Raw genomic sequence first — 20,406 nt, forward strand, 5'->3', positions numbered from 1 at the left:
TACAAGTGAACGCAGACAGACTAAGCCAGCCATATTTAGACTCTTCTAAAGTTTTCTCTTCAGGAAACAAGGTTAAGTAAAAGCATCCCAGGAGCACATGCAGCTGTTATTCCACAAGGTAAAGTATATGGTTAAGTTCAGCACCTTTAGTATCATGTATCATAACCTGAGGGTTTGAAGGGGTTAACATGTTTCCTCCCAGAGTGAGGACGTGTTTTTAATCCTGGATCAAGCACTGCTCTGGCCTGGAGCGGAGCACCTCATCCATATTTCTGCTCTTCAAGTTGTAAAAGATGTTCAGAAAACAGGATTAACTGCCAGATAAATGAGCATTCGTGAAGTTATGCAGCTCAGGCCCTCAAGAAAACTGCAGATTTGCATTTTGGTCACCTGCAGATTCAAAGTTGTGACATTACTTGAAAAAATCTGTGTTTATTATGTTTGGTTTCCATGGACTACATTTGTACCTGTAATCATTTTATTTTTAATTGTCATGACTGATCTTAGCTGCAGGTAAAGCAGTTACCAAAAACATTGAGCAGCAGAATTACAATGAAAGACTGCTGTGTCACTAATAATTTAAAGTAATGACGGACTTCCTGACATGTAATGTTTGTGATTACGTTGTTTGCTGTTCAGATGATACGTGTTCGTGCACGCTTGAAATGAACTTTAATGAAGTCCCAATCTCCCCTTTTCTCATGTCTTCTGTTGACCTTTAACAGTTGAGAGCATCAGCTGACGGCGAGATGTGATGTGACTTGCCCTAAATGTCCGCCTATAGAATGAATATGGGCCAGCGTGTGTGCAGATGTGCGTGCAGGAGACAGAAGGTAGCGTGGGTGTGCTGTGTGTGATCCGTCTCTGTCCTCAGATGCTCTTTTTTAGCATTAAACATTATTATGTTCAGCCCTCAAGGTACTTCACCAGAATTAAAACTGTGATTTGCTCTTCAAATGGAATGTACAGTGTGTACTTTAGATTACCGACAGGACGGAGAGCAAGTAATGGTGCAGTGAGTTTAGTATACATAGCTAATTACGTAACTGACAGATTTGCAGTGATGATAACAGTGTTGATCTAAGGACAAATATGTTAGTTTCTGTGGTCGATTACATCTTAAGCATCTTAGAGGTAATTCTGAATTTGGTTCCAAATCTGTTCATAAGTTGTTGTGATAAAAACACTATTTTCACAACAACTTATATAAACTAAAGTGAAAGTTATAACCTGTACAAGTCCTGTCCTGGATGATGTGGTCACCAGATTTCTTTTAAATAACACGTACTGTATATGGACACACACATTTAACAAACCTTGTATTACAGCTGAGCAGAAAAAAAAATTTAATCTGTAAGATAAGTTTTTGCAAGTTATATGCAGTCAGTTGCTGTCATTTCAGTGTTCAGTTTTTACTTTTATCAGATGAAACTATCATGATTGATGTAAAGCTAGAGTGCAGGACTTTTACATATAAATGAACATCTGTTCAGGTTGGAAGAAACCTGCCAACTTGAGCATCTGTAACGTTAAGGATCAATTGATCAATTAATCGCTGCATGCATAAATGTGCAAACTAATATATATATATATACAGTACTATGCAAAAGCCTGTTGTGATAACGGACACTTTTATTTTGAAAGGACAAAAAGAGACTTGATCCTGTCGATTGTAAAACTGACTCAGTGAGTTTATACTGTAAAGATAACGTCAAGGAGTTTAATTTTTTACGTTTTAGCCCGTGAAGAGGCATGAGGTTAGTTTTCACAGTAATCTTGCATATTTAAGTATGTTTTCTGTCTAAATAAGTTTTGGATAAAATTATTGTAAAATTGTGTGTTTTATAATTGTTACTGCAACTTTCAGTTTGCAAATTATAGCAAAACTATTTACGTCACATTCGAACTCTGTTGGTTAGCAACTACAAAAATACCTGTATAGGAACAGAGGCCAAAGGGAACTAACTAGTGGGCGCAGTAGGGTGAAGGACAGCATTAGCTAAAGCTGGACATGTTAACTTGGGGGGGGGGGGGGGGGAGCACACGTTTAAAGTCTTTATGTAATGACTCGCACCGTCAGAGGGAGGAGACCAAAGTTCTGCAATGCAATAAGTAAATAATAGTCAAAAATGTGAAGTTAAACATCAACCTTACATGAAAAATGTATTTTTGGCTGACCGCTGAAGGTCAGCCTTACACATGGTGCGTATGTGACGGAGTGAGTGATCACACTTTGTTCAGGGGGCGGTGCTGTGTTTTCAAACACGTTTTCATTGGCCTCATAAGGACAGTGCTTTTACTTTTCATTTTTTATTTAATTTCAAAGGTAATAATCAGGGCCCAAGCACTGACTGGTGCAAATCAGAATAGTTTGTAATGCTAAGTAGGTTAAATGGAAGGTATAAATGGAATTTGCTGTGGTGAATTGGTGCAAAAAAACAGTTCGCACTAACACACTGAGGTGGACGTACGTGGCGCCACCTTGGATTCGTGCAAAAGTGCTATTGTTCCTCTAGCTGGGAATCCCTACTGGGATATACTATTATTAATATCCAAAATATTCACATCATAGACACTACCATTAACTATTCCTGTAACACATTGCCCACAAAATCCCAACATCACATTGACCAACTGCAGTCAGCCATATTCTAGGTTTTGGCCTAATCCTTTTTTATTCTACATTAAAGAAGCATTGATTATTTTTTCTTGCTTGGGAGCAGCTGAAACGATGTGTACTTGATTTGAATTCCTCTAAAATACTAAAGATATCCATTTATTTGGCTGCTAAATGCTCCTCTAATTGCCAGCTATCCGTTTATTTGGTGGTGGGCAGATATTGTTAAGTAGGTGGAAACATTGCTGATTAGAGCAGTGAATATGCATGAAATATGCAGTAACTTATATATGAAACAGTAAAGTTATGGGCAGTAAAAAGAAAAGTTGAAAGATGGTAAAATATTCTGTAGAGCTCCGAGGAGGTGATCATTCATCAATATAAATTACAATCTATCATGTAACACTTAGTCATTCATCGTTATTATTTTAAAAAAAATATTAGTGCTGATTTGAGTTAATAACAGATTTGATTTGACCATATAACAGCATTAATGTAATAATAGAGTATAATAATTGATTATGAAACTACTTGAACCACAGTAAAGTCGTAGCGATAGATATTTTATAAGAGGGTGTGTTGCCTTTGAGTGATTAAACTCTCATCACATTTTCCTCCTGTACAGCACAGCTTTGTCAAAGAGCAGCTCATGGACTCACAAGATAAATGACTTTCAAAGGTAATGATTGCATTCCTTTCTGGAAAGGTAAGTCATTGCCTCGGGCTAGATAATATGGCTTGTGCTTCACTCCAATTATTTTCCACCAGAAGAACATCAAACTGATCAACTGGCAGTTTGCGGCTATGGGCTGAAGTTAGTACACACCTCTCACAGGAATACAGCCACAGAGTTCTGTCAAACAAAACCTTATAAGTCTTTAATTGAGTTCTCCTCACACTCTGGTGGATGGATCGACTTTTTCTGGAAAAACATCAAACATGATGTGTATAAAAACAGTTTTAAAGCAACTACAAGGTGGTTTCAATGGTCTTTTTATGGCCTACACAAGCAAAGGAGACAATCAGCCAAAAGATTGTCTATTTCTGTATAGCTGAAAAAAAGCAGGATACAAAAACTGCAGTCTAGATGCCTATTGTGCAAAAAAACCTATATGTGCAATACAATTATTTTGTGCAAGACTCTACCTTGTCTATAAAATTTGTGGTATTTTCAGTGGTTATTATTTATCGTTATATTTATTTATAACTTCACCTGTTTGTTTTTGTCCGTGTTTAGTCTCATTATTTATCTTTATATTTATTTATAACTTCACCTGTTTGTTTTTGTCCGTGTTTAGTCTCGGTGTTCTACCATATTTTTAAATGTTTTACTCGTTTGTTTTGTTGTTTTGATTGCTTTTACTGTGCACCTTAAGCAATGTTACTCCCAATTCCGTTGTATAGTTAACTATATAATGACAATGAGGCTATTTGATTTGATTGATTTTGATATTCTTAATATCTGTCGCAGAGCACAGACTTATTTGATGCTGGACTGGAAGAGCCTCTGTTTAAGTTTTCCATGGAAAAGAGAGGAGGAGATTTTTCTTAATTCTTAATTTTATTTCTTAAATTATATTTTGTGGTTAAGACTGATAGTGGGTCAGGATCAGCAAAGAGAAAAAGAAAATAATTTTCGATTTAGTCTCATCTTTAAATTAAAATTCTTTCTGGTTTTAGTCAACAAAAAGGCATTACTTGTTATTAAACCTTTAGTTATCACTTTTAGTCCTAATGTTGTTTTAATTTTGTCAGATATTTTTTTTATTATTTAGTCGAAGTCCTGTATCAAATGTCCCTTTTTTGAACATTTAAGTTGATCTAGTTGAGCCAAAACCAACAATTTTATCACTTAATCAAACTTCAAAATTTTGTTTTATCATTATCTGATGAAACACACAGATTGAATGATTAAGAATGCAGCATTGCAGTGACTCGAGTCCTACTGATGTTCTGCTGCGTGTCTGTGTGTTTGAGAGAGAGAGACAGATTTCAGAGAAAGTGGAAGGTGATGAAAATAAAAAGATTATGGTAAATATTTTTTATTTATTTCAAATATGGAGAAAAAACAACCTGAATCTGTCAATCAAACATGTTTTTATACTAAAAGTATCTGTGTCATCTGTGTGAAAGAAACATTCAGTGATGTTTTATATTCAAAAACTTTTATTCTGATCACAGAAGACAATATTTTAAAAATATTTTGGCAAGTTGTTAGTTTGGTCTCACCCACTGTCACACACACTAGACCCCAGTTCAACTCCAGTTCAACTAGTTTAACTGGCGATAAACTGGAGTTAAACTGGAGTTGAACTGGAGTAGAACATGATGTTTTTAGTCTCACCTTTTTTTGTCAAATAATTTGTAATCAGAGTTTGCGTACATTGACAGCAATAGCGTCTCGTCATCGTCTTGTCTTTGTCACGGTAGAAAATGTTGACAAACATTTTGTTGTAAATTGTCACAGTTTTCGCATCTGCACTCCCTCTTACCATCATTGCAGGCAGGTAATGACTGTAACAACACTGTAACAGCATTTTCTACCTATATATTGTAAAGTTGTGACATCACAACCTGACGGCTGGTTTAAAGGCACAGTTTCTGAATATGGACTGTGTGCATTTCTCTGTGGAATTTCACATTATAGATATAGCACTTAGACATTTTAAACCTTTCTTTTTACAATATGGGACATTTAATTTCACAATTTAACAAATGAGCCAGTGAACATGGAGAGATTTGCTCGGTACAAGTGGTTTTGTTGCAGGTCAAGGTCACATCGGAAGTCTCCATGTCTGCCTTGACAGGTCCAAGTGGTTATTTTGCTTGATTGTGATGTGAGATGATTTCCCCTCTGCCCTGAAGTGGAATGTGATCAGAAAAGTGAGAGGCTTTAAAACTGCCCATCAGGGCTTGTGACCCTGGATGGCCCCAGCTAACAACCAGAGCTGCCTGGGATGCTTGGGGCGAGTAACATAAGACAAATTCTGCGAGACACTCTTGCAATCCTGGTGTGGCACGCAGTCTTCTCGTCTCTCCGAAATACCTTCAAAGCCCTCAAAGATATGCCATCTTGGATACCAGGCTTCTTTTCACAGGTCATGCAACCTCAAGTCACCATTTTCACTTCTGCGACATGTGCGTTGCTTGTTTGTTTGGTAAACATGTTACACCTGTCAGAGGAATGCTGGTTGCTAACGGGCCAAGTCCAACAGCATTTATTATACTCTGTGGCACTTTCCCCTTCTTCTCGCCTCCCTCGCTTTTCCATCTGTTGCCCTCCCAGCGGTGAATACAGTAAGTGTGAAGGAGTGAATGTGTGAGGAGAAGCGTGCATGTGTTTGTTCACGCATGTGGATGTGTCGGCACAAACGCGCACAGAGGCTACTGGGTTGTTGTCTGGATTGCTGACTTGTAATGGAGCTAGAGACACTGTTTTTATTTATCCCTCCCCCAGCTGTCACTGTTGTGTCTGGAGCGAGTTCGCTGAACTCAGGGCTATGGGACACTTGGAGAACTGTCAAATCCACTAACCTTCCCAACTATGCAGAATGTAACAGCCCAGAACACACCCTGGATTCTTATTATGGAAAACAAAAGCTGAGAGCGACATTCAAGAAATGTGCAACCTTTATATGACTCTGATACCTTTTTATTTCTGTGTACAGTGAAATCTGAGCAGCGGTTGTTATTCTTTCATAATTATTTTCCTTTTGTTATGTGCAGTCATGGAAAAAAAATATTAGACCATTGTTTTCTTCAGTTTCTTGTTCATTTTAATGCCTGGTACAACTAAAGGTAAATTTGTTTGGACAAATATATTGATAATAACAAAAACAGCTCATAACAGTTTAATTTAAGATCTGATATATCTAGCCATGTTCCATGATTTTCTTGATAATAACCAAAATCATTATACTGTATGTATAATATGCATATATATTATATGTGTAGTAACCAAATGCTGGGAAAATATGTAAGTAGCTATGTGGTTGTTTGGCCTCACTCACCAGCCAAACAAACAATGGTAATATAATATGTTGAGGGACTGGTAAAAAAAAATGTACGTACACGACTAACCATTTAGCCAGTGGACAAAAGTTAATTTTGCATCCTGGTCTGCCTTTTCCCTCCTGTGGACATGTAGCCAGGCTAGCAATATGCTACACTAAGCTAGCTCCACTGTATAATAATAATGGATGTAGCTACGTTTGTGGACTGCTGCTTTAAAGCCTCAAGTTTAACATTTTAGCTGTTGCCATTTTAGTTTCACAGTGCCAGATTGTTGTTGTTTTTTTGTAACCTGTACATGCACAGAATCTAGAGCTGGACTATTGCTACGTCATCAGCTAATGCTAGTGCTAGGTGGATAGCTTGGTTAGCAAGGAAGTGTTCTTCTAAATGAACAGTCGACTCCTTAGAGTGTCTTTTAGTCCAAACGGACACTGAACAAGATATTTTTAAGTTCCGTCGAAGAAGAAAACACACTGTGCATTGTGGTAGTGATCTGTAAGGTAAAGTAGCCACACCTGAAATCATTCCCTGCTTAACCGTCTAGTTTGCTCTAAATGGGAGTGTAATTCACAAAATGAACACCATGCTTCATTGAAGAAGACTTGAAACTAACAATTCAGGCCATAAACTCATTATAAGAATGTTTACTGGCGTAATATCAAGTGAGAAGTAGACTAATTTTGCTATTGACTTTCATACAAACTGACTTCTTTTTGTTACCACTGGAGTCACCCTATGCTGGCCATTAGAAAGAATGCAGGTTTAAAGTAATTGCTGCCCTGACAGAACTATGTACTAAGTACTAAGTATTCAAGTTTATATTCCTGTATAGACATACTGCATGGTTACCAAAAAATTAAATATCCATGCTGAGATTTCATCTATAATTATTATTTAAATAAACCTCAGTGTGTAGGAGTATGATTATATTATAAAATGTCAAGTGTCAAGCTGACTGAGCTGCAGCTCCAGTCTGTACATGCAGCTTGTGTATCTGATGAAAATCACCATACTGGCACATATTCAACATTAGATGAGCACTATTCACTGATGATTGCCTCTCTCTGCCACATTTTAGACAGTATGTGAGAGCCAATCTGTGTTGCCATGTCAGTCACCCAGCTCCTTGTTTTAGGATGCCCCCATTAGACGCTGGGCAGACGGTCAGCGGCGGTGAGACTAAGCACTGATGACAGGCTGCTGGAAAGGCTGCAACAGAGGAGAATGAGTCGGCATGGGCACCGGCAGGAGCCTCAGACACGTACACACACACACACACACACACACACACACACACACTAAACCCACATTCATATTAAAATCCTCATACACATACACTTCATAGCTGTCTGCAATCTGATGCCCATGATAATATTTGTTTGCTGCTGCAGTGGGTTTGATTTATATCTGAGTTATGATTTACACCAGTTTGTCATAAGTTAAATCAATTTTAAATTCCATATAGTTAAGTTTACAGTTTAATATTCACCTTCTTGCCAACAGGGGGAAACACTTGTCTGTCTAGTATATATGCAGCCATAGGAAAAGTACTGTTGTGTTTTGTATATTTTAGAATATACACCAGTGAGATATATTTAAAGATGTTGACTATCAATATTTGTTTTAGCTTGCATCAGCACTGGCACTGTTGTCAGTCTAATCATGTCCTATGAGCCTGGGATTAAACCTGAGACCTATCAGGTAAGTTAATGTTCTATACTTTTATCCTCTTAAAGGTATAATGTGTACAATTTCGACATTAAAATGTCTAAAACGATGAGACCTATGTTATATACGATCATGGAAAAAAATTATTAGACCACCCTTGTTTTCTTCAATTTCTTGTTCATTTTAATGCCTGGTACAACTAAAGGTACATTTGTTTAATGATAACAACAAAAATAGCTCATCAGAGTTTAATTTAAGAGCTGATTTCTAGACATTTTACATGGTTTTCTTGATAATGATTTTGGTTATTATCAAGAAAAACATGGAAAATGGCTACATATTAACTCTTGAATTCAACTTTAATTAGCTATTTTTGTTGTTTTTATTATTATTATTATGTTTGTCCTAACAAATGTACCTTTAGTTGTACCAGGCATTTAAATAAACAAGAAATTGAAGAAAACAAGGGCTAATATTTTTTTTCATGACTGTATATATTTTTTTGAGTTTTGTATATCCACATCAAAACAGAGAGAAATATTTAATTTTATTCAAGGTTACAGTCTGTTGCATTGTGTCGCCTGGGGAAGCACCAGATTATATTGTATACAGAGAGTAATTGTAAGTCATGTAATGCCCCAAAAGGTGGGACATTTTCTAAAACCTAAAGAAAATAGAACACAATAATTTGCTAATCCTTTGACATATGAGAACTGTACAAAGACAATATATCTTGTGTTCAAGATGATAAACTTTTTATAAATATACACTGTTTTCAGAATGCTGAAGTTATTAAATTCTATTTTTATTTACACAGCTTAACTTTATCTTTACTGTTACATTTTGTTCTTGTTTTAAGTCAGGAAAACAATGTTTAAGTCAAGCTTGATGTTGCCTTACACATAAAAGAAAATTAATGCTCCCAGTCACTTCCACACCATTGAACATACAATAATTAAAAGTAATTAATAATTGGGTCTACTCAGTATCGACCAATATTCACCACCCAGCTATCTTTATCGGTATGAGGGCTGATGAGGTCTGATTGGTGCATCCTGCTTGACGTCATTAAAGTCCTTCTTTGTTGTTGTTTTGATTGAGTGATCCCTAGCAGCAGAAATTATATACTGTGTGTTTAACCTGCCAGATCCACTGGTGGGTCCGTGTTTACAAGCTCATGTTGTGCAGCCAAGCTTTATTCTAACCACAGAACTTTATTTCACATTCCAGTGGGGATTCCAATATTTCCAAAAATAACAGATATGCCAGCAGTGTTAAGATAAAAAAATACCAATAAAATTATACAAAGACTGGAATATTCCTGTCCAACATTTTCACATACAGCCTTAATGAAGTGCTGAAACAGGAGGATGCTCATATACTGCGTGTGAAACGGTGGTATGGTTCCTTAATGTCAATTTTAAGATATGTCAGTGGCAATGTAAAAGCAAAATAAAAAGTTCTTTTAAATCATAAAATACTATTATTATACTTTTATTTCACTGATTCAATTGTCTTAAGAAACATCCACTCTTAAAATACATATATTTATTATTATTCTCTATAGATGGCACAATGGGTCCCGAAAATGTTAAATTAAAGAACATTATGTATGGGGCGCCAAATGTAAAATTTAATTAATGTTTTTTTTTTTTTTTTTGCTGACATTAATGAAATATTGAGCTCACTTTCTTCATATTTAGCTAATTTTCCACACATTTAAGGCAGAAATGCATATCACATATGAGTTTTATATTAAATGTTATATCTAAATGTAAACGCTAAATGTTGAATCTAAATATTAACCCTCAGATTTACATTTAATATTTAGATTTAACATTAAGAGCCACTGCCACTCTTATAACAAAATATACGGTGCTTTACTAATTTATTGTGCCACAGCTGTCCTAACAGTTAACAGCATTAGTATTTACTTGAATCATTTTTTTTTGTTTCTGTAATGGTTAATACACCAGTATGTAGAAGCTCTTTAACCGAAATTATATTTTTACTGCTAAAATATAATTATTATTGTTATCCTTGAATTTTCAAATTTAATGTTTTACAAAAAAACCCTGTAAAAATAATGAAGCACACTATTCTTTATTGATTAAGATGTCAAATTATAATTATTTATTTGCATTCCTGAACAGAAAAATAAGTTTTAGTGGTTGAATGTTATGCTTGATTAATTTGAGTCAGTGAGCCGGCTCAAATCTGGCTATAAAAAGGTGAATTCAGCCTTTGAAAGATTTCTAAAATATTTATGTTTTCTCGTTTTTATGACAGGTGGTCTCATAAATTTGTTAAGCACTGTGTATTTTTTAATTATTAGGTAACTGATTTTCAGCCACTGTGATCTCAATAAAGTGATTTTTGTTTGGTTGCCAAGGAAATAAGTTATATTGATGATAAGTAACTTAACTTAGTACTAATTTTAACCATTTTTACTTGAGTATTTCGCCACTATTTTACTTAACTACATTCAAGAATAACATTTTTTACCCTCATACATTTATTTTACTGCTGTTATTAGTTACTTTAAAGATTAAGATTGTACATACAATACATAAAGGGTAATTCAATAAAATGTGATGCATTGTTATAGATTAAGTTTCCCAGAAGTATATAAAGAAGTTCAAATCATCTCCACATTTACCAACAGTAAAGTAGCACATTAGCTTAAAAACTGATCTAATAATACACTGACAGGGGTGTTGTACATGTATTGCCAACATTCTGTTATTCTACTTTAGTACATTTTAAATCATTGTAGTTCAGTATTTTTCTAGTGTGGTATTTCTGTTTTTCATACGCAAATAATTTGAACACTTCTACCACAAAGATTGGCGTGTTTTAACGATTTTTTTTGGCATATTTTTTTGCCGTCCTTTAGTCAGCCTACAATGGGAACCAAACAATCTCCGAAATACAAAACCATACCAAACCACCGTCTATGAGTGTGAAAACATACCACACATGAGCCATATGTCAAAACAGTGTTATTATCCTTTAAGAATGTTAATCACACTGGTCTGAGCAGTGGCCATTTCTGCCTCAAGGGCCTGTTTCCTCAGCAAGTGGAGCAGTTTATGAGTGAGGTTAAGATGTCAGTCTGTGCTCTGGTTAAAGACCGGCCCTCCTTTAACTGTCCCCCAGCCTGACCTCCGGCACAGGAGGGAAGAATGTGATGTCTTGACGCTAAGTGAGTGACCCCCTCCGCCCAGCAGCAGCAGCAGCAGCCCTGGGGGTTTTTGTGTCAGCCAGTGTCCCCAACAACCTCCACAGTTTGCAAATATGTCCTTGATATGGTTGGCATGTCGTACGCAGATGTCCCAGTGGCGGGAGATAAATTTGAGAGCAAGGAGATGTCAGGCTGGCGACAGCTGTAGGCTACAATTTCACCAGATGTCCGCTGTTACTAACCTTCAGCAGACATGAACTGGCCACCCCCTGGACGTACTTTACATGCACAGTAAATATTTTCTCAACACGGAGCTCATAGGAGGCGCAAACCAGAATTTGTTTGTCACGGCTCACATGGCCGCAGCCTTCAGGGGCCTGATTTATAAGATCTGGAGGCACGTACTGATGATATGCAGCCTATGTTTTACTTAAAGAGAACCACAGCTGGAGCCGAAACTGACACACAGTGAGAAATAACAGTATGTGCTCGCAGGGTTCATTGGTTGGCCAAGTTGTTAAAAAAATTTATTCTGAATCAGAATTATCCAGAATTTGAAACCCCCTGTTTTGCTGTCCAGGATCAGCTAATACATCTTCATTCTGGATTTCATCAACCTGATCCAGAAACAAACTTTTCAAGGTAACCAAATCTGGATAACAAGTGTTCTAAATGAGGCTACATATCACAATGTAGGCTACTGCAGCAACAATATCAGGGTCAGAAAAGTGAAGCCAATGCAGAGGTGCTTTAATCCTTCACTCTCTGTAATGGCCAGCAGGGGGCGACTACACTGGTTGCAAAAAGAAGCTGGATTGTAAGTCTATGAGAAGATGAATCTACTTCTCGCTTGATTTATTCCCTCTGTAAACATTTTCATAATGAGTTTATGGTCTCAATCGCTAGTTTTAAGTCTTCTTCAATACAGCATGATGTTCATTTTGGGGTGTTGCTCAAGGTTTTAAATCACCTTGCAATTCATTTTTTGCATCTTGCTAATCAAGCTAGCTAGTAATAACTTAGCTCAATCCTTTTGTCAAAACTTGGTCACTTATGGTTCCAAAAAACCAACATGGCGACCACCAAAATGCCTAATTTAAGGCTTTCGTACAGTAGTCTTAGGTGACATCAAGTTGGCTTCATTTCCTTCATATTATCATTTTATGCTACCGTGTGTAAATTAAGTTTCTTTTCTCTTTTTTTTCTCCAATTTTTTGTTCCTGAATCCACCCTTCTGCTGGGACCAGGGACCAAAAAAATCCCTTTTTTTTCTGGTACCCCAATCCTACTGAAAAGTTCTGAACAACACATTGAAGCAGATCAAAATCAATTGGATTACATCTTTTTTTTCTTTTTCTTTTAAACAACCTGCTTTCAAGATTTGATCCAATCCGTCAAGTTCCAAGTTCCTGCTGAAAAAGAAAAATCATGGGAGCAAAGGTTTCTTTCTTTTCTTCATGTCCTTTGTTCCAAAGCCTGCTGGTGGCACTGTGACGCCTTGCTATTGGTCAGACAGCGCTGACGGGTGTGATGTCTGTGTGTGGACAGAGTTTACATTCCAGCAGTCTTCAGTCTACCACGAGACACTATGTGCCACCGACATGGCTGTGGCATTTCCTGTTGTGCCACAGTGTACACACAGTTCTGGCTCTTGCCCAGAGTGCAGATTCGTCACAGACGCTCCCCGGTCAGTTCAGCGTGATTTGAACCGAGCCCCAAGATGACTTCAGTTACATTTCTGTGCTTCCTGACATTGCTGAAATCTATTCAACCCCTTTTAAAATTGTTTTGATAAGCGGGACAGTGTGGTGTTTTGAAAGGCCTCGCATGGTGAAAGATAAGCTTCTTTTCTTTGTGCGATGACTCTCTGTGACGAATACTGACAGAGGGAGAAGAGGTGTGATGACGCCTCCGTGTGTGTGTGTGTGTGTGTGTGTGTGTGTGTGTGTGTGCGTGCGTGCGTGTGTGCATGTTGCATTCTATGGCAATGCGTTCAGAGAATCACCTTACAGTAAGTTTGGCACTTGAACTATTCGTCCGAGTTCACCCCACGGTTGATGTCTTTCCCATCCTTTGCGCTCGCTGCTGTCCACCTGAGGGTGTTGGAACAGCTTGCTGGTGTGTTCGTGTGTGTGTGTGTGTGTGTGTGTGTGTTGCAACCAAGCACTTGGCTGTGTCAGAGCGGGGTGGGGCTGAAAAGAAGCAATTTGATGTCAGTAGATTACACGGAAAAGCTGACTGAAGACATATTCATCACATTTTCCACCCTTCCACTTCTTCCAAACAAATCCAGGTGAATAATGGATGCTACCCAACAATCCAACAATGCATATCATCTATCACCCTGAAATAGCAGTGGACATGCATTAAACTCAGCAGCAACTTGATGTGTTTGCTTTAGCAGTGAAAGTTCAGAGATTTGTCATCAGGTGGGTTTTTTCTTAGCAAGAGTGGCATGGCTCAGAGATCTTTTGGGATCACTTAACTTAGCTGTATATGAGCGTCTGTCAGGATTAGAAATATTTCAAATGGTTTTATATGTAGAAGTAACAGTGTGTACTGTAGGAGCTGAGTGAGGAGAGGCTGGAGCCGTATGGGATCTACAGGCCCCTGAGGCTCAACAAACCTGTCCTGCAACCTTCTCAGCCAGCCTGCTGCAGTCTTAAGCACGGATTTGTTTTTCAGACCTATTATTTTCCTGCTTGGTTAATACTGACTTCTTGTATTACAAAACAAAAACAAACAACAACAGGATTTTTCATGCAGGCGTAGCAACGTATTTAGTTCCTTTTTTACATGTGTTATTATATATGACATGACCATTTTCCAGAAATTTTACCAGGTGCCTCATCACCAAAGGTGCCTTGTCACCAAAGGTGCCCTGTAAAAAAATACAGTAACACACTGTCAAATTGCATCAGAAATAGGGCGTAAAATTAAAAATTGAATATCACCGTAGTAGAAACTGTTAATTACCGTGAATCAAGGAATAGTACAAAACTTTTAAACTGTAGAAAACACACAGTTTTTTACAGTTAGAAATACCATAATGTCACACGGACACAATTACACTAAACATAAAGGGACTACTCAGTCTGCTCAGTTTTTGCTGATATTTACATTTGAATTTACAGTAGAAAACCCACCCTTTCTTTTACAGTGAAGTTCTGGAAAACTTTTTTTGGGGCTTGAAAATTCTTGATACCTCCCTCCAAGTCATGCTTTATTTCATGGAAGTGCACCATCAGCACTACTTTTTTAGGATTAAGTTCAGTCGCACTTATTTAAACACATTTTTAGGACTTTTAGGATTTTTAGAAACAAAGTTTAGGACTTGAAACTTGAGTGCAAAGGCTTGACTTGTGACCTAAAATCTCTGCCCAACACCGTATCTTTTCTCGGCTGAACCTTCCTTATTAGAGTAAAGCATTTTCATTGAGATTTGTTGTTATTGCTAGATGTGGCTGCCTTCTGTTTCTGATGTTTCTGAGTTTTTACTTTTATCCATTGCCAGTCAGCAAATGAAACATCCTGTATTTTCCATTATGAGTCATTATGAGCCTTTAAAAAAGCTCATCGCCACACCAGTAAGAAGCATCTTCAGGATTTTTGTTACCGTATTATGCGAGATAGTTCTTAGGAATAAATATGCACTTCATGTATGCCTGTTTTTATGGGTTCTCTAAGAGATTTATTTTCTGCAGTTGCAGCATCCCAATCATCATAAATAGTAAACACTTTAAAACATCTGGGCATGTGTTGTCCTGTGGAATGGCATTAAATTTTTTGTTGAAAGATGCATTAACTGAATCATCAGTACTTGACCGTATGTTGCACTCACTGAACTGAAACACGGCTGAATGTGCTGAATGACTCGCCAACTAGTGAAGTGAGAACAGAGAAAAAAGGAGAAAGAGAAAAGATGTGCAGCATTATAAACTCTGAGACACATACTAAATCCCAATTCTTTTTTAAAAGCATCATACCCATACACATCATAGCTGATGCGAATGATGATCTTTTTTGCGTAGAAAAACATTGTGTTTGTCTGAGTTATCACTTACACCAGTTACACATGATGTTGTTGAATCATTGCAGCTGAATGTTGGCAACCCGTCTTAATCAGTTGTGTTTTTGCTGTCTTGTACAAAGGCCAGTCCCTCACTGTTGCTATTTGGGTAGAATAAAGTCCAACAGTGGTTTCCATATCTTATTGAATGGGCGTTTGGGAGTAACCTGCCAACTCGATTAATTATAACATCAACGATCAATTAAACGATTAATCGCTGCATGCATACATGTGCAAAATAAAATGTATATATATACAGTACTATGTAAAAACCTGTTTTGATAACGGACGCTTTTATTTTGAAAGGACGAAAAGAGACTTGATCCTGTCGATAGTGAAACTATCTCAAGTGAGATTAAACTGTAAATATAACGTCCAGGAGTTCAATGTTTTATGTTTTAGACCCCAAAGAGGCATGAGGTTAGTTTTCACATCAATCAATCTTGCATATTTAAGTGCGTTTTGTGTTTAAATAAGTTTTGGATCAAATTAAACTTAGTAATTCATGCTAGCAAGGTTTGATCCAGTAAGCTAGTTTTGCTCAAATAAATAGTCTAATTCTCAGCTCATTGACTTATTTACGTACGGCCGCAGAACTGAAAGATCCGCTGTGTTTCAGTTCAGTGATACTGAAGAGATAAAACTAAAATTAAAAAATACACAGATTAAAAATTCCACGTGATCGACCAAATTCTTAATGACCATTAATCGATCATATCTATTATTCCCATCCCTACCCTCAATGATGTAATGAAAGGTGAAAGTCAGCTTTTCTGTCCTTAGAAATCCTAATTCGAGAATGCTCTTTCTTGCGGTATTTAAGAGTACTCCAACTAATTTGGCAATATCTTTGTTTTTAACTCTTGGATTTAGTTATGGCTTGTGAACTAAAAGAGATGAATGACTATGTGAAGGTGTTTGAACTCCTTGTGAGTGCTGAGCCAGGTGTCACTCAGACAGGCTGCCAAGTGACTCAGACTCTACTTTCGTAGAGCTTGACACTGACACCGTCAGTTAACTTAATATTACTTATAAACTTATCAGATGTGGCGGTTGCCTCCATCAGCGCCTGGGTCCTGAAAACCCCACATCACCTGCTGCCAAGGCCTTTTTTGCATTGTGCCATGATTTGGCAGCCATGTCTGTTTCCCACACGCCATCACGACACCAGATGCACAATCACAAACCCTGACAGATATTGACGTTATGGCGCTGGAACCTGGTCTACCTGACACTTCAAACATTCCTGTCCCATTGCCTCCTGCTGCCCCTGGATCCACTTTCATATGTGGTCATTGCAGTGTAAATTCTCCGAGCCTATCAATTAGCAAAAAGGATTACACGGGTCTTTACTCGGGCTAACGTCACCTCCCGTACACGGAGAGTAGGTCAGCAAAAAAAATAAAAACCCAACAACTAATAAAAATCAAAGTCATTGTTTAATGTTGAAGGTTGTGTTGTTTTACGGACTGTGACTTATGATGGGAATTAAACAGTGAAATCAGCACCAATAAAACCAAGCCTTTTTCCTTTTAATGAGCCAGCAACCTAAGCTCTCTCAAGAATAGTTCTTAGTTCTAGTTTTGTGGTATTTGGGGATTTTTTTTGTTCTGGCATCACGAATATGTAATTGTTATACGGCTTCGGTATGTTGCAGATGAACTATATCCATCTAAGAAATGCCTCTGAAATATCCACTTTCATTCAAGCATCCCAGAACATGGACAGCGTGTTTTATTTTTAAAGCATATCCAGTGACAAAGGACACTTCAACCCCTCACTTAGATTACATGTGGACGAGTGTAAGCTCATGGATGGGGGGGTAATGTGTCTTTTGAGCCGCCCCCAGGCATCATTATGTCCTACGCATACATGTTTTTTAATGGGTTGAGGGGCAGACCAATCACACTTGTCAACCTGTTGCCAGGATACCGGCGGTGTGGTTGCTAAACACCGGTCCACAACTTTTACATCATGGACTATATTTCTGAAAGTTAGAATATGAAAGATTGTATTACTTCACAGAAGTGCTGAAGCAGGTCGCGGGAACACCTGCTCGTTCAGTGTAAAATATCATCACCCCTGCTCTGCTCCTGAGTCCGGACAATTTCCTCATTTGCTGTCTGTGAACCTAATAAATCGTCTGCCTCGAAATGATTAGTACAGCAGAAGGACATGTTTAGTAGCAGTGAGCATTTAAAGTTAAGCATCATGTAACTTATCCCTGGTTCAGCTACATTTTATCTCTGCTAATGATGAGGAGTTAGCAGTAAGCTGAAGCCCTCATTTATTTTAGTGTACACTCTATGAACCACTTGAATATCACCATTAGGGAATTATTCATGTAATGATGTGGTAATACGCCCTTGTTTCAGTTCAAACTGCCAATGTTTCAATTCATTTCCCTGCTGTGGATGTGAATCTATATTGCTCTATGCTAACACCACACTGAGTGATGTTGACTGACATCAAAAGACAGCAAAGACAGGTTTAGTGTTGGATTAGCTGTGATTGATGGTTTGTGGTTCACTGGTTTGTCTGCCTCTCAGATCTGGGACTGGTTGGTGGAAAGCTTTGATTGTGTTTACCAAAAGTGCTCCGTGCTCCAGTCCGTGATGTGATTCTGTGCCCTTGGGAAGAAAAACAAAGCGTTGCACTGGTAGTCGTCTGAACCGGTGCAGGGTTTAATGCACAATTTCATCTTTTTTGTTTAGTCTGCAATCGCTGGTGGCCTGCTGGTTATCCAGATCTGTATACTGCACACAAGCTTCAGTTTTGTGAATCAGAGAAACAGTTTTAGAGTTGTTCACTGACAGCAATGTCCCCCGGTTTACTATATCAAGTCTGCATTATTTTATTAATTATTCGTTTTTATATTTCTACTTTTATATTACTATTTAGTGTTTTTTGCTATCCACTTTGTTGCTGTAACTCTTGAAATTTCCACATTGTGGGATTAATAAAGGAAATCTTAATCTTAAGCAATTGAACAGACAATTTGTCGATAGGGTTGTTCAAAGAGCTGAAATAATTGATGTATTAATGACTGACAAACATGGCTATTTAAGTTATCCATAATAATCTGTTTGTTTGTCTGTTGGTCAGCAAACTACTGTCCCAAATTTAATTTTTGGAAAGCATCATTGCACAGCCCAATGACATTCAACAACCCATCACAACCCAGATTCCAAAAAAACTGGGATTTTGTCTAAAACATAAGTAAAACAGAATGTTATAATTTGCTAATCCTTTATATATTCAATTGGAAACTGTAAAAAGGAGTGCGTATATATCAGTTATCATCAACTGAATAACAGAATATGAATTAATTAATTCAAATATTTTTATTTAAACAGCGTATTTACAATGATGTTTCTGTAATCACAGTTTTTAGCCATCACTCGTCAGTGAACTGCCTCCTTGGTGGAAGTCTGACAGCATTTTCTAGTTATGGAGTTATCATTCTGGATTTCCCATGTTTATTAGGAGTCTGTTGACACTGATATAGGCAAATAAAAATAGCATGAATTTAGTAAGAAAGTGAAAATATCAAACAATGATTTGAAAGTCCGGCACCCACAGTGTTGGCTTAGAAAAAGTCTGGTCCTTGGACAAATGTAGTTGATGACCCCTGCTATTATTCCTTATTATTAGTCCCTGTACCCACGGGTGATCCAAAATGCTTAAAATTGAATGGGGGTATTTGTAAACATGCGAAATAAATTGCATACATATAATAACGTTAAACATAAAATAACATACATAAGTGAGAAACTCATTTTAAAAATCATCAGTACCACATTTGCTCTAGCATCCACCATCTGACAAAAAAATGCCCAAAAAATATAACAGTTTTTACTGATTCATGACACAATATAATACAATTATAATATAATGAGATGACCAATTACTTTGTAATTGTCCGTAAAATTGTCAATGAGTATTTTATTTGGTTCTCAGGGTTATAGGATCTAGATTATGTCCATTACTGCACGTGGGTCCAATTGGTCCAAAGTTTAAACAACTACTGGTAGAAATTTCTGAGTTTGTGATGGCCCAATATCCAGTTTTGTTCCCAATATACAACACATCCGCCCAATTTGGTAGAAACTATGTTTTGTAAATATCCACTAAATTCTGTTTGTCTTGTTTTGGTTTAACACAGCTTCCCATCTTTCTTTGGAATCAGGGTTGTAGTAAAAGCTTTTCTTTTCACATACAACAGTTAACCGAATGCCTGGGTTTTGGACTGATGGTTGGATAAAACATCAGCAGACATCAACATAAAAAATTAACAGGGAAATCTATTTATAACAATTAAAGGATTTATTCAGACAACAACTGCAAGTTGAAGCTCTATAGTCCCTTGTTGTAGCCTAGCACACCAACAGAGAATTAATAGCCAAATCCAAGATTTACGTGACTAGCCACTTTTAGCTTGTTTTTGGTTTTCTGAAGCAAATAGCCTACCCAACTCTCATCAACTTTGGTTTCAGCACAAGTATGCAGCTGTAGAGAAAGTTCTAATAAAGTGACCGACTCCACCTGCCCAGAACCGAACAGCAGAGGAAGTTAGCTAACATATGTTTACCTAACTTTTAGCAGCTTAAGAGCCAGATAGCCTACTTTCCTTAGGTGTTTGTGAAAAAAGAGAGTGAATTACATTCAACAGGTCAACAGAAGCATGACTTCAAATGCATAGTAATGTCTGATGAATGTGTAAATACGCAAACATCAGCTTACTTTTCATTTGCTAGCTAACTGTTCACCATAGTAACGGTAGCTAACGGTAACGTTCATTGTGTTTGTTGTTCTGCTAAGTAATATATTGTATATTTATGCTTTACTGTTGAC

The sequence above is a fragment of the Centropristis striata genome, chromosome 9 (genome assembly GCF_030273125.1).
Source record: "Centropristis striata isolate RG_2023a ecotype Rhode Island chromosome 9, C.striata_1.0, whole genome shotgun sequence".
Lineage (NCBI taxonomy): Eukaryota > Metazoa > Chordata > Actinopteri > Perciformes > Serranidae > Centropristis > Centropristis striata.